The sequence below is a fragment of the Monodelphis domestica genome, chromosome 6 (assembly GCF_027887165.1).
Source record: "Monodelphis domestica isolate mMonDom1 chromosome 6, mMonDom1.pri, whole genome shotgun sequence".
In the NCBI taxonomy this organism is placed as follows: Eukaryota; Metazoa; Chordata; class Mammalia; order Didelphimorphia; family Didelphidae; genus Monodelphis; species Monodelphis domestica.
The window spans coordinates 36631208-36644330 of NC_077232.1; the positions used below are offsets into that span (position 1 = coordinate 36631208).

A 13123-nucleotide genomic window follows, 5' to 3' on the forward strand; every position below is an offset into this window, starting at 1 on the left:
TATTGCCTGATGCAGAGAATGATGTTTTGATCCCTTTAAATACATCTCAAGAGAGCTCCCTTTAATAACTAGCATACGAGAAAATGAGCATTATCCTCAAACCCTAATATTCTCTGTTTATAGCCCTTTCTGTGGGATTCAGAGTTCAAATTTACCAGATAAAATTAAAATGAGTCAGCATCATGTAGTGGTCATTGCAGTAAACAGAAAGTCAAATACTTGGAGTTCAAATGCCAGTTCTGTCACTTACTGTGTAACTCTGGGTAAGTCACTTGATCTTTTGATGCCTCTGTGTTCTCATCTGTAAAGTGGCAGGGGGGAGGGTGGACTTCTGATCTCCCACATCCCTTACATCTCTGATTCTATTAAAAAAAAGATACATGTTGGAAAGGGAGCCAAGTTTCATTTAATACACCACTGAGAGTGATTCAAGAACAATGAAAATGGGTCCTGATCCTCATTTTCTTGAGAATTGTAAGGGGAAAATAATGACTTCCTAATAACAATGAAGCCAGCAGGAAACCCCAATCTTGCCATTTGGCAGGGATTCTGAAATAAACCAGTAGCAGACTTATAATAACTGAACAGGGGGAGGGGATGAATATATATGATATGATATTGGATCAGCTATTGGGAATTGTCCAAAATAAATTGGAAGAGACTCTCCTGATTGCCCACAAAGACTGATGAGGTTAAATAACAAGAGATGGAAAGATCCCAGGGGAGTGTGGAAAGATTATTTCCCAAGCATATTGATGAAGGAAAAAATGCATTTCCAGCAGAGCCCTAATGATTTAGAGAAAACACTTCAAGCAGAGTTTAAACCCAAGTATAGTCTGTCCGCATCGTTCCAGGATTAGATGACTCCAAACACTCCAAGGGGATGAGATATAAAGTGCCTTATATGTTTTTTTCTAACAGCATGATCATCTGCTATCATATCCACTCACACAGGGAATTTTGCATTGACTTTTTCAGCAACTTAACCTGTTCTTTCTTCTTGGTGGACCTGTCTCTTGGTGAGTCAACGCACTTCTATAGGTAGCTAAAAGTAAAAAAAAAAAAGTGTATCTATCCCAAGAAGAGATCTCTTTCTGAACAGGCTCATTTTCACTGTAGTCAATGGAAAAGTAGATTTAGCCCCCTTAGCTGAATGGCGATTGTTTCCAGAAGTATGGACTCTGTGAATTCACCATATGGCTAATCATTAGTATCCTTTCAGTAGAAAAATAACATTAAAGGGAGCAGGCACTCGAGTAATATAAGCTGGTACAGGATATCACAAAATGATTTCTAGCAGATTTCATCAAAATCACAATTGAAGTATATTTCTTTAAGATAAAGACCAACACTTGTCACAATCATACCTTTTATAAATCAAAATTTGCATGATACACATTGGCTTACGACTCTCTCACCACATAAGTGCTAGTTCCATTTTATGTCATTTTTAGAGGCCTTTATCAGTATTTTTCTCTTATTTTATGGTGCCACGTTTTTCAGCATCATCTCTGAAGTTTTTCATCTGCTTATGCCCATTTTAAATTGCTCCTATAATTCATTTGTGTCTTTGTATTTTGCATACCTATCATGCTTCCTGTGTGAGAACACATGATGGTTTCCAGTGCCTTTATGTCAAATTCAAGGCCAAATCCTAGATTAAAGGACCTAGATTTTTAGCTAGGGGTCCTGAGAATCTCTTCCTTTCTTAGACGAGGAATTTGGGGCAAAGAGATATTGGTCCATAGTCATACAGTTACTGAGTGTCTGAGGAAGCATTTGAACCAAGATCTTACTTAATATAATACTCTACACAATCTGATGTTGGTTGTAATTTCCTCACTCACATTACTATGTTTTCCTTTCTTGAGCCTTTCTAGGAAACTGTGCTGCCTTGAACTAGTGGTTCCCACTGGTAGCTTTAAATTCTCCTTTCCTTTATACATCCAATCTCCAATCAAATTTCAGTTCTAGAAATCTCCCCTGGACAAAACTAGTAAACAAAAAATCCTACCCCATTAAATGATCCTTCCCTTTGGTCCCTTTTCATGCTTATGTTGTTTGTAATGACATTCATATTGATCCTAAGAGATATTTGCAAAAGACTTCACAAGCCTCTCTATGCAAATATATTCACTATTATTCTTGCTATCACCAATCTTGTCATCATTATCATCATCATCATCATCCTTTTTTAACGTAGCACAGATCTCTGATTACACTGATATGGGAAAGAAACTCCCTTTACCAATACCCTTCACAAAATGCTGTCCAGCTCATATTTCTTACAAGGTGTGGAGGGATAAGAGGAAGTTAGGACATTAGCCAGTCAATTAATTAATTAAAAACCATTTAATTTACTTTTAAGTAAATTAAAATTATTATTAAATTAAATTAAAAAAAACATTTAATTTGCTGACTAAGTGCCAGGTACTGAGCTAAGCAATGGAAATATGAAGGCAAAAAGAGTTATGACATTTTGAAACCCTCCAAAAATGTGTGGTACTTGAGCATGGACATCTTTGGTAGGTAGGGAACACAGAGGATAGATGGAAGGACCTGAGGTCAGGAAGATCAGAATTCAAATTTGATTTCAGAAACCTAGGGGCTGTGTGATCCTCCATAAGTCACTTAACCTTTGTCTGCCTTAATTTCCTCAATTGTAAAATGGGGATAATAATAATATCTATCTCCCAGTATTATTGTGAGGATCGAGTGAGAATATTTGTAAAATATTTAGAACAGTGTTTGGCATATAGGAAGTATTTAATAAATATTCCCCTTCCTAAATACTATATACTAATTGACCAATAGAGGGATGATATGGAATACTATGGGTTTTAAAGTATTGTGGCCCAGGGAACTGCCTCCCACAGTGTGCCCCAGGGGTCCCTTTCCTTTCCCTCCTGGAATGGGATTGGTCTTGAATGGACCAATCCCATGCTAGGGAGGGGCCATCCCCCACCCCCAACACACCACACACACACACACACACACACACACACACACACACACACACACACACACACACTTCTGTGCCTGGGATTCATCTCTATAAGGACCAATCCCACGCCTAGGAGAGAACTTTGAATCTGAGAAGATCCAAGGTTTAGGAAGTTAGTTAATTTCAGCTGGGGGAAACTGGTTTTTCTTACTTTATCAAAGTTAATAAGATAAAATAATTTTTCTTATTTTAATCATTTCAATGTCAAAAGATTCATTTGCCATTATAAATGGTTATATTTTGTGGTTTAAACATTGGCCAGTGGAATAAATAGATTAATATATTTTACTCATTTTCAGTGAAAAAGAAGATGTGCATCTGCTTACCTTTTATGCTCAAGTGAGTACAATAATCAGACATGAAAAACGTGTTTAGAAAACAATTCTTTGCCTAAAATTGCATTAAATCTAGTAAATTCTTTAGGAAAGAACAAAAGAAAATGTAGATGGGTCTTGTTTAAAAAAGAAAAAAGAATTATATCCTGGATAGATCTTCCTGAAACTTTATGTGGAACTAGGAAGTGTACCCTTTGCAAATATAAAAATACTACTTATGTGACCATAGGGAATTTATTAAAATATTTTCTTTATATTTATTATTGTTTATTTTTAACATTATTTTCTTTACATTTTTGAATTCCTTATTCTCTTCCTCGCCACTCTTCTCCCCCACTGAGAAGGCATGCAATATAATATCAATTAATTATACATGTGAAATCCTGAAAAGCATGTTTCTATATTATTATTACAAAAAATAAAACAAAAATGAGAAAATTCTACCTCATTTTGGGCTTTGAATTGATCAGTTCTCTCTCAGCTGGTGGACAGCATTTTTCATCATGAATTTTCTCCAATCATTTTATTGTTCAGTATAGCCAAGTTTTTCAAACATTGCAACATTGTTGATACTTTGCACAATAATTTCCTGATTCTTCACACTTAGATGTGTTGCCAGATTTTATTTTTTTACCAGAGACCACGTCCCCTCATTATATCTTATAGTATAATATTACTCCATCACAATTATATGACAAAACTTGTTCAGGAAATCATTCCCAATGTTAAATTCTTTGACACTGTAAAAAGAATTGTTATAAATATATTTTTACATGTAAAGCCCTTTTCCGTTTTTGTTTTTGTTTTTAATCTTTGGAGATACAGATCTAGTAGTGGTGTAGTTTTAAGGAATGACCTTTGGGCATAGCTCCAAATTGTTATCTAGAAGAATTGGAATAGTTTGGAATTCCACCAACAGTTTATTATTTTTTCCTCATCCCCTCCATCATTTGTGTCTTTTGATATGTGTGAAATAGTACTTCAGAATTGCATTCATTTGTATTTCTCTATTCAGTGGTGGTTTAGCTTTTCATGACTATAGTTTTGATTTTGTCTTCTAAAAACCGCCTCTTAATGTCATATGACCATTTTATCAATTGGGGAATGGTTCTCATTTTATAAATTTAACTAAGATCCCTATATATTTAGGAGATAAGGCTTTCTCAGAGAAACTTTTTTTATTAGTTCATTGTTTATTATTCCTTTTAGCAAAATTCAGTTTCATGGTTATCTTTTTCCCTCTATTTTATTTTCTTCTATATTTTTCTCTCTTTGTATTCTACTCCCCTAAAAAGTCTGTTCAAATTGTGAACACTGCTTTCCTTAACTTATCCTTCCTTTTATCATTTCTTCCTGTCCCTTCTTCTCCATATCTATTATTCCTTTTCCTCTCATTTTCCTTTTGGGTATGAGTTTTCTATAAGTGAATATATAAATATTCTTCCATTTTTGAATGATTTATGATAAGAATAAGATTCAAGCTTTTCCCACCCTTCCCCACTTTCCTCTCCACTATAAAATCTTTTCCTTGCAATATCTTTTGTATGACAAATTTCCCCCCATTCTACTTCTTTCTTCCAATAGTTTCTCTTTGACCTGGGAACTCTGGAAACAAGTTATCATATTTTTGAAAGTTTTCATTTCAGAATCTCTCTTAGGATGTAATCAGTGCATTTTTCAGCTTCCATTTTATCCTCTGGATCTAAGGTATTTAGGTAACTTTTCTCAATACTTACTTGTAATATAATTGTTAGAGCCTTTGTTAAGTAACGGATTTCAAGTGTCATGTTAATTCTTAAATGGTTTCTACTTGAACTACTTTTATTTAAGTTATTTATCTTTATATTTCAAGTTTCTTCTTTTTTTATTCTAAATACTGTAAATCACCAAGAATGAAAATCTACTCATTGATGATTAGAAAGAATTTCTCTGGAGAAATAATGAGCTCTCTTTTTTTCTTCAAATGGTGGATGACTGACAGATTTGGGGGACTCAATAAATTCAGAATTTGGAGGAATCAGAGATCTGGATCTGGAAGGGAATTTTTGGATCATTTAGTCAGCAATATCCTTTATAAAGAATGATCCTGAGGCAAAGGGACAGAGAATGGAAGAGAACCTATTTTTGTTAAATGCCTACTATTTTCCAGGCAAGTGTGAACATTGGATTTTACCCTTTCCTGATTGTAACAATGAAGGTACTTGGCTCTTCCCTGATTGTGAAGATTTAAATTGTAACTCATATCTATTTTTAGATTTTAATACCCATAAGTGTAAACACCCTACTTAAAAGTTAAGTAGGGAGACCTGCCTATTTTTAGATTCATTCACAAAAAATGCAAACATTGTATAAAAGTTAAATATGAAGATCTGCCCATTTAGATCTAATCACCAAAAGTGCAACTATCCCACTTAATCATGAAGTGAGAGGTCTGTGAAACATGTGTGCAATAGTGGGTAACAAATCAGAATCGACTAACTGCCTTCTGGGCAGTCCTAGAACAAAGTGTCAGCTGTGATTGGTAGATGTGAAATTAGGGGAAGGGACACAAGAGAAAATTCCTTTAAAAGAGAGAGTGCTACACAGAGTTGGGGATTCTTGGAGCAGAGTTCAACTTGGACTTCCAATTCTGCTGGATTCAATTCTTCATGCTTTTGAGTTGAGGCTGGTGAAGTGGGGCAAAAGGATCTGCTGACTGGACTGACACATGGTGAGTGAAAAAGCTGACTTTTAACTGCTGGCTTTTCTCTGAAGAGACCTGCCTCAGGAAAGACCTATCCTCTTGAGAAACTGCCCAGTTCCTTGGCTTTGCCAAGGCTGGTTGAAACTAATTCTCCCTGCCCAGAGGGGCCAGGAGTAAATGACTTAGTGCTCAGGCTAGATATCTTACTTTATCCTCTCTCTGATTTCTTGCTTCACTCTATATTTTGTAAATAAATTGTAAATAAAATCTCTGGAATTGACTAAATTCCTGGTGACTACACTCTTAAATAATCAAGCCCAACCCTTTAAAATTAAAACCCTTTCCCCCTTATACAAGTTACTAAGCAATTTACAAATATTATCTTAATTTGTTATCTAATAAATATTACACAATAAAACAAAGAGACAGGTCTCACCATCAACAAAATCATCATCATCATCATCATCATCTTATATTTCTAGAAACTATGTAAGAGTAGTTAAGAGATTTGTTCATGGTCGTACAACTAGTAAAATTCTGAGGTTGCAAATATTCCTGATGCCAGGTATATTGTCATATAGAAAACTAGGTTGATGTCTTTACGAGTACTAAGTCGAGCTATGATGTGAATCCTGTTTATCAGGCAAAAGTTCTCAATATTTTTCTTTTGCTTCTTGAGATTTTTTTCATTTACAGTATACTGTGTGAGATATATGGTCATTGATTAAAGGATGAAATAATGGAAAGAATACAGAACCATAAATTTAGCACTCAGGGGGAACTTGGTCCCCATTGATTTTCCTCTACCCATTTTATAAGTAAGCAAGGAAACTTAGAACATAGACATAAATCGATTGATTCAAGGTTACATAGATGAGATTTCAACCCAGATTACTGTGTTACAAATGTAAGACTCTTTCAGTTACAGGCTTGCCATTTTACAGATGAGGAAACTTAGACACGGAGAACATTTCTGGTCAGAAACAATTAGACTAGAGGACTTTGGATGTCCTTTCAAATTCTAGGATTCTAATATTTGTTGTATTCTCCACGATCCTAGTTAACGTCAGTTCAAATAAACAGGTGCTTTCTTCTTTGACTTTAATTTTATTGTAAGAGAAAATAGACACAATCACTACAAGCCACTGATGTCTGAGAAAATGTGCTATAAGCAATGGCCACATTGGGATTTCCCCTCTTCCCCCTTTTCATTAAAGTAGACTGATGTGTGGATTAGGAGACTTTGATTCTGGTTTTATTCAAAGGATACTAGGAGCTTAAAAATCATTTAGTTCTAGCCCTAATTTCAAAAATGAGGGAATTGAGTGAAAGAAAGAAAAGGGTAATTTCCATGCCCCAAATCTTAAAACTTGGATTTGGGAAAATAAAACAAGACCCTGGGAAAACTGATTTCTAGTACATGATGGAAGTTGTTTAAGTATATTAGGCTTTGATTTGTCCATGTGTGAAATAACATACACTTATTTCTTTAACACTAGAAAGTTCGCAAATACCTTCATACTTATGGAAATCATTTGAGCATCAGAGCAAACAAGAACTAGGTACCTTTCCTGCTAAAGGGAGTTCCTTTTGAGAAGGATTCTTTATGCATATCCAACACTATCATAGTTCTAGCACTTATTGTTTTAAAATAGGTATTCTTAACTATTTTTATTTGTTTTATAGACTCTTTGTCGGTTTGTTGAAGCCCATGGATTCCTCATGATAATATAAAGATAAAAAACAATGAATGATAACATTTGGCATATATCTAGCATTTTAAGTTTTGCAAAGTACTTGGCAAATATTATGTCATTTGACCCACAAAACAACTCTGAGAGGCATAAGCTATTATATTCATGTCATTGTTCTTGAATCTCAGATAGACAGAGGCTAAGTGACTTTCTTAGGGTCACACAATTAGTAAGTTTCTGAGGCTATATTCGAATATTGGGCATTCTTGCTTCTAGTCTCACTCTCCAAGCTCATTACTTTGCTGATTTAAAGAAGCAAAATTGTATTGATGTAAAAATGAATTGTTTTCCCTATTCCAGTTACAGTTGACCTAAATTCTATCCACTGTAGTCCTTGCATAATAGATTGAGAACACCTCTCTCAAAGTAGTGGTGAAAATGGGATTAATATGGGGGCAGGTCCCCTGGACACCCCAAAACTTCAGCAGAATCCCAGGTCAAAGAGTAATTGAGAAATTCCCCATTCTTGCATCCTCCCAGTGCTAGCTAGAGGAAACCCACCTGAAAGCAACTGAAGGAACTGTATGATAAAAGGATTCCCTGAGAGATATATTTCCTCAGTATTCCCCTAGTTTCCTGATAAGAACCGATATGCACCTTCCATTTTTATCTCAGACATTGATTCATTCCCTGAAATATGCAATGCACCCTCCTTTGTGATCTGGGGCACCTATGCTTTTTACAACTAGGTACGCCTGTGACTTTCACCTCAAATCTGAATACCATCCCAACTCAATTTCTGGTCATGTTGTCCCCATGCCTAGGAGGTCTAAAAATTCTTGACCCTGTTTTTTCATCAAGGCAGACCTTACCTGTACCTGCCTCCCAGACATTTAACTTGCATTCAACTTAATAAATTTCTCTTTTATTAAAGATAATCATCAGAGACAGCCTAACATTCTGAGGAAGCACCCATCCTGGCCCATCTTAATCTGAAACTCTCCCACAACAGGATGATCCCCTTGACATCACATAGCCAGCAGGTGCCAGAAGGAAGACTTGAACTTACATCCTCTTGATGATGAGTCGAGCCCTCTATCCATGCAGAATTATGGAAAACAAGGGACTGGACCAGAGCATCCTCACCTAAGGTCCTTCAGTTTGTCAATTCTTTGATTTTAGATTAGGAGGAAGGGAAGGAACTGTAAATCTGGCTGATAGTTTCATGATTGATTTTTTTTTAAACAAAGATGTCATAATGTTCTGATTTGTATATGTAACTTCTGGGGCTTTATTAATGCACATAAATGCTAATTAACAATGACCTACAATGAACTTATGAACAATGAACTGCTTACTACATTGTTTTTCAGCTGCAAAATGTCCTATTATCTTGATTAAATATTTATTGAACTTCAAGAAAATTCTAGACACTAAATGAGGTAGAAGAGAAATTTCAACTTCAAATAATTGTGCGTGTGTGTGTGTGTGTGTGTGTGTGTTTGTGTGTGTGTGTGTGTGTGTGTGTGTTCAGAACAGACCAAGACATGGAGCCATTTCATTCTCTTCTGTATGTTTATACATGGAGTGTGAAATTTCACTGAATGGGGAAGTAGAGGGGTGTGATAGAAAAAACCCCAACAACAATGATATTTGAGATTCTTTTGATTTTAATTAGAAAAATATGTTAATAGCTTAGTTTGCAGAAAATAGCCAATTTGCTAAAACTGATCTCATTGTATGCATGTCTGTTTCCTTTTCATTGTCACCAAGGCATCATATAGACCCCCAGGTAAGAGACAATGATAACTAATATATCCTGCTTGGGAATGCTGGCTTAACAGGTTTTTTTAAGTGTTCCATTTCTCATTTTGCAAAATACAGACTGTCTTACTTAATTGTATTTGGCTCTCTTTATTTTGACATGGGCATTCCTTTTTCTTTAGCATTAGCTTTCTTGCAATTCCTTCTCCTAGCAATTCCCCAGGAGAGAATTTCAAATGTTACATTTTTTTGAGAGTCTAACATTTGGAAAATAAGAAAAATCAGGGACATTTTGAGTGAAAATGAAAAATAAGCAAGAATGTACAATGCCTTATTTATACAGAGATAGAAAGGCTTTGATAGCAAACATTTCAGAGCTTTTGATTTGCATCTGATCTTTATACAAAAAAACAGGGAACTCTGCTTTTCTTCTACTGAAGGGAAGGGTGTTGAAGATGTATCTTTGCTTTTGTTTAAGAAGAACAACTAATTATTCGTCACCCATCAATGTCCACCTCAAAACCAAGAGAATATCTATTGGGTTTTACTCCTTAACTGACTGAACCCCATTAATAACACTGGATTTTTTCTGTGGCTTGGGGAGATGACTAAGGCTCCATTACAGATAACAGAATTCAGTGTTGAATGAGATGATTAATTTAGGTTTTTTATGTTTATAAACATTAATGGAATTTGCATCTATGAGGAAATTCACACAAAAAAAGAAAAATGATGCAATTCTTTCCAAGTGAATAAACTTTTTTAAAGCAATCAGTTTCTGTGTTTTATTGTGAGATGATCATGCCATCAAATCATAAAATAACATTCCAATATGTTCCCCCAAAAGAAAGAGGACATGTGCAAGATACACATGATTACTGTCTAACTCTGAATCAGAACACAGAAGAACGTAATTATTGGGCATGGTTTCTCTCCTTCTCCTTTCCAGGGAGGAAATAGAATTCAGTTTTACGTAGCATTTGCTGAGGTTACTTCTCTCATTGCTCCTTTCTTGGGCTCAGAGAAAGTGAAATCCTAGAGGAGAACATTGGTTTGAATTCCAGTTCTGCTGTATGTGACCACCTATCCTGAGCAAACTCACTTAATGATAATAGCTAACATGTTCATATTAATCTTTTAACAATGTTATTCCATTTGATCCACATAAAAACACAATTCTGTAAGGTCCCTGGCTGCCTTTGTTTCATTTTCCTCTCTCAGACTATAGTACTGAGCACCGAAAGAGCAGTTTTGAATTGGATATTCCCAACTTCTGTAACTCTCTCTTGAGTTGAAGTTGACAGAACATTGGTGTTTGAGCTTTGATTAACCAACATCTTCTTGGAGGATGGAGGAATAAATAAGAATAGGATCACTCTAGAGCAGAAAGGATCAGCAAAGTTCAGGAGGACTGGCATTGATCTAATTTAAGTACAAGTAAAGAAATCACCTGAGGATGCCACTGGTCCTCTGAAAATGAAGGACAAACAACAACTTTTCTTAGTGAAGGAAGACATAAATAGGTACCTTAAAAGACAGAGTTAGGACCAATGAGCCCTGGAGTTCTAGAAAATCCCCATCATTTCACTTTGTTGTAATTCTCCCTTTAAACTTGAGCCTCATATATTTGAGTTTGGAGTCATGTCTTTTCTGTGGGAAATGAGTAGATCTTGTGCCATTGGTAACACTACATATATATGTAGGGGCTAAGCATTAACAACCTGGGGAATTATTAAAAAAAGGTACTAGTCAGGGGTGGACTTTGCTTTGAGTCAATACTAAAACTTTCAAGAAGTAAAACTGAGGATCATGAGAATTCTACTTATGGGAAAGAACCAAATAAAGAGATAGAATGTTATGTAAAGAAAATAAACACCAAATAGACCACATTGGCTAGAACACAGATGACATGAAGAAAAAGAATGTGAAATCAGCCAAGAGAATTTCAAGCCAGACTCTGTAGAATGTTGAATTTTCTATTTTTTTCTGTTATTGACTGAAGTTGTTTTTTTTTTTTATGGGAATAGTTAGGGAGATGATCTCACATTATTTGGTATATACAAAGAGGGAGAAAACATAAGCTAAAGATGGAGATTTTGTGGTCTCATTCACTGTTGATTTTTAAGAGGAAGCTGGATGGCTCACTTAAGAAAATCATAAATATGAGAGATGAAGGGAATCTTTGAAAGAATCTAGTTAAACATTTCCCATTCCTTTGCTTTATAGAAGAAGAAACTATGTGGAAACAGAATCTAAGAGGGAAAATGACTTACCTAAGGTCATGACATTAATAAGTAACGGCTAGAAATCTGACCCATATCCCTGGAATATAATAGTATTCCATTTCTATCTCAGAACAATTCTTTTTTTTTAACAATGAAAAGGAATCATATAATTACTTAATTTGATCATTTTACAGGCAAGCAATCATAGGAAAAATTCTCCCACCCCCCACAGTTGGAATGTTAAGTCTATATTTACCACTCCCATATTTTTAATGTATTTTAGGCACTGATGGTTTATTTTAATTTGGTTAGGGTGTATTTGCTTTTTTCCCCATTGCTTCAACAGGGCAGATAGTCCTTGAGGACAGGAACTCAGTCTTAATCATCTTTCAGTAATTCTCTTCCTTAAACAAACAAACAAACAAACCAAAACAACAAAAAATTGCCCTGTACATGGTAAAGGAATGATGATTCAAGAATTCTTGAGCTTATTAGAGCTAACCTTGAATTCATTAGATATTTTTTAAAATAATTGGAAATATTTTAATGGCCTTTGACACTTTGGTTTCAAATTTCTTTTGTTTTCTTATGTAAATTTCAGCTATTTTAAGGTCAAATCTGGGTCCAGATGATAGTTGTTCGAATATTAGAAAATAGTTATTAACTCATTTCCACTATTTTATTAATACACCCCCAGACACACCATGAGTCATCCACTCAAGGTGTTTTTCTTATGCAAAGTTAAAATTCCCAGGTTCCATAAATGATGCATGCCATGATTTTTGAAACTTTACTATCCTCTCTGCTCTTCTCCATATACTTTCTAGTTAATCAAAAAAGTCTTCCTAAGATGAGGTACCCAGACTTCGCACAATCATCTGGATGCAGTCTGACAAGGCTGGGGGATAGAGAAAATAGTACTTTTTATTATATTTTTTTTATTTCTGGAAACTGTGCCTCTCAATGAAAATTAAAATAATCAAATAGAATTAACTCCAGAAAATGCTTTGTAAACCTTGCAATCCTATACAGTATGAATTTCTGTCATTTATAAATAGCTAGGAGCCTGGCTCCAAGAAGACCTGGATTCAAATCTTTTTAAGGAAAGTCTCTTTAAATAGGTTTCCATATCTGTAAAAATGGGATAAAAATAATACCTACCTCTCAGGCTTGTTATGAGGACCCAAAGAAATAATAATTATAAAGCACTTACCATAGGCAAGAACCATGTAAAGGTTAAATATTATTTTAATGTAGTTTTAATGTAGTAGAAAATATGTCAATACCTGTTTGTATTGTTTCCCTCCTCATCTCTATTCCTCTGAATCTCTCTAATACTTCAACGTTCTGCTTATGATCTACCTAAAAGAGGTTGTCTCTTATACCCACAGTGGTCCTCGGGATCCTTTTTAGAATTG

The 13123-nt window shown here is 35.0% G+C and overlaps 1 long non-coding RNA gene across 1 annotated transcript in view; it reads right to left on the reverse strand.

Moving 5' to 3' along the window:
* Positions 1 to 13123, reverse strand: part of LOC130454993 (uncharacterized) — a 61598-nt gene that overhangs the window by 3849 nt on the left and 44626 nt on the right. Inside the window, exon 2 of the long non-coding RNA XR_008912751.1 lies at positions 251 to 362. This is a non-coding gene — a long non-coding RNA (uncharacterized LOC130454993). The remainder of the gene's footprint in view (positions 1 to 250; positions 363 to 13123) is intronic.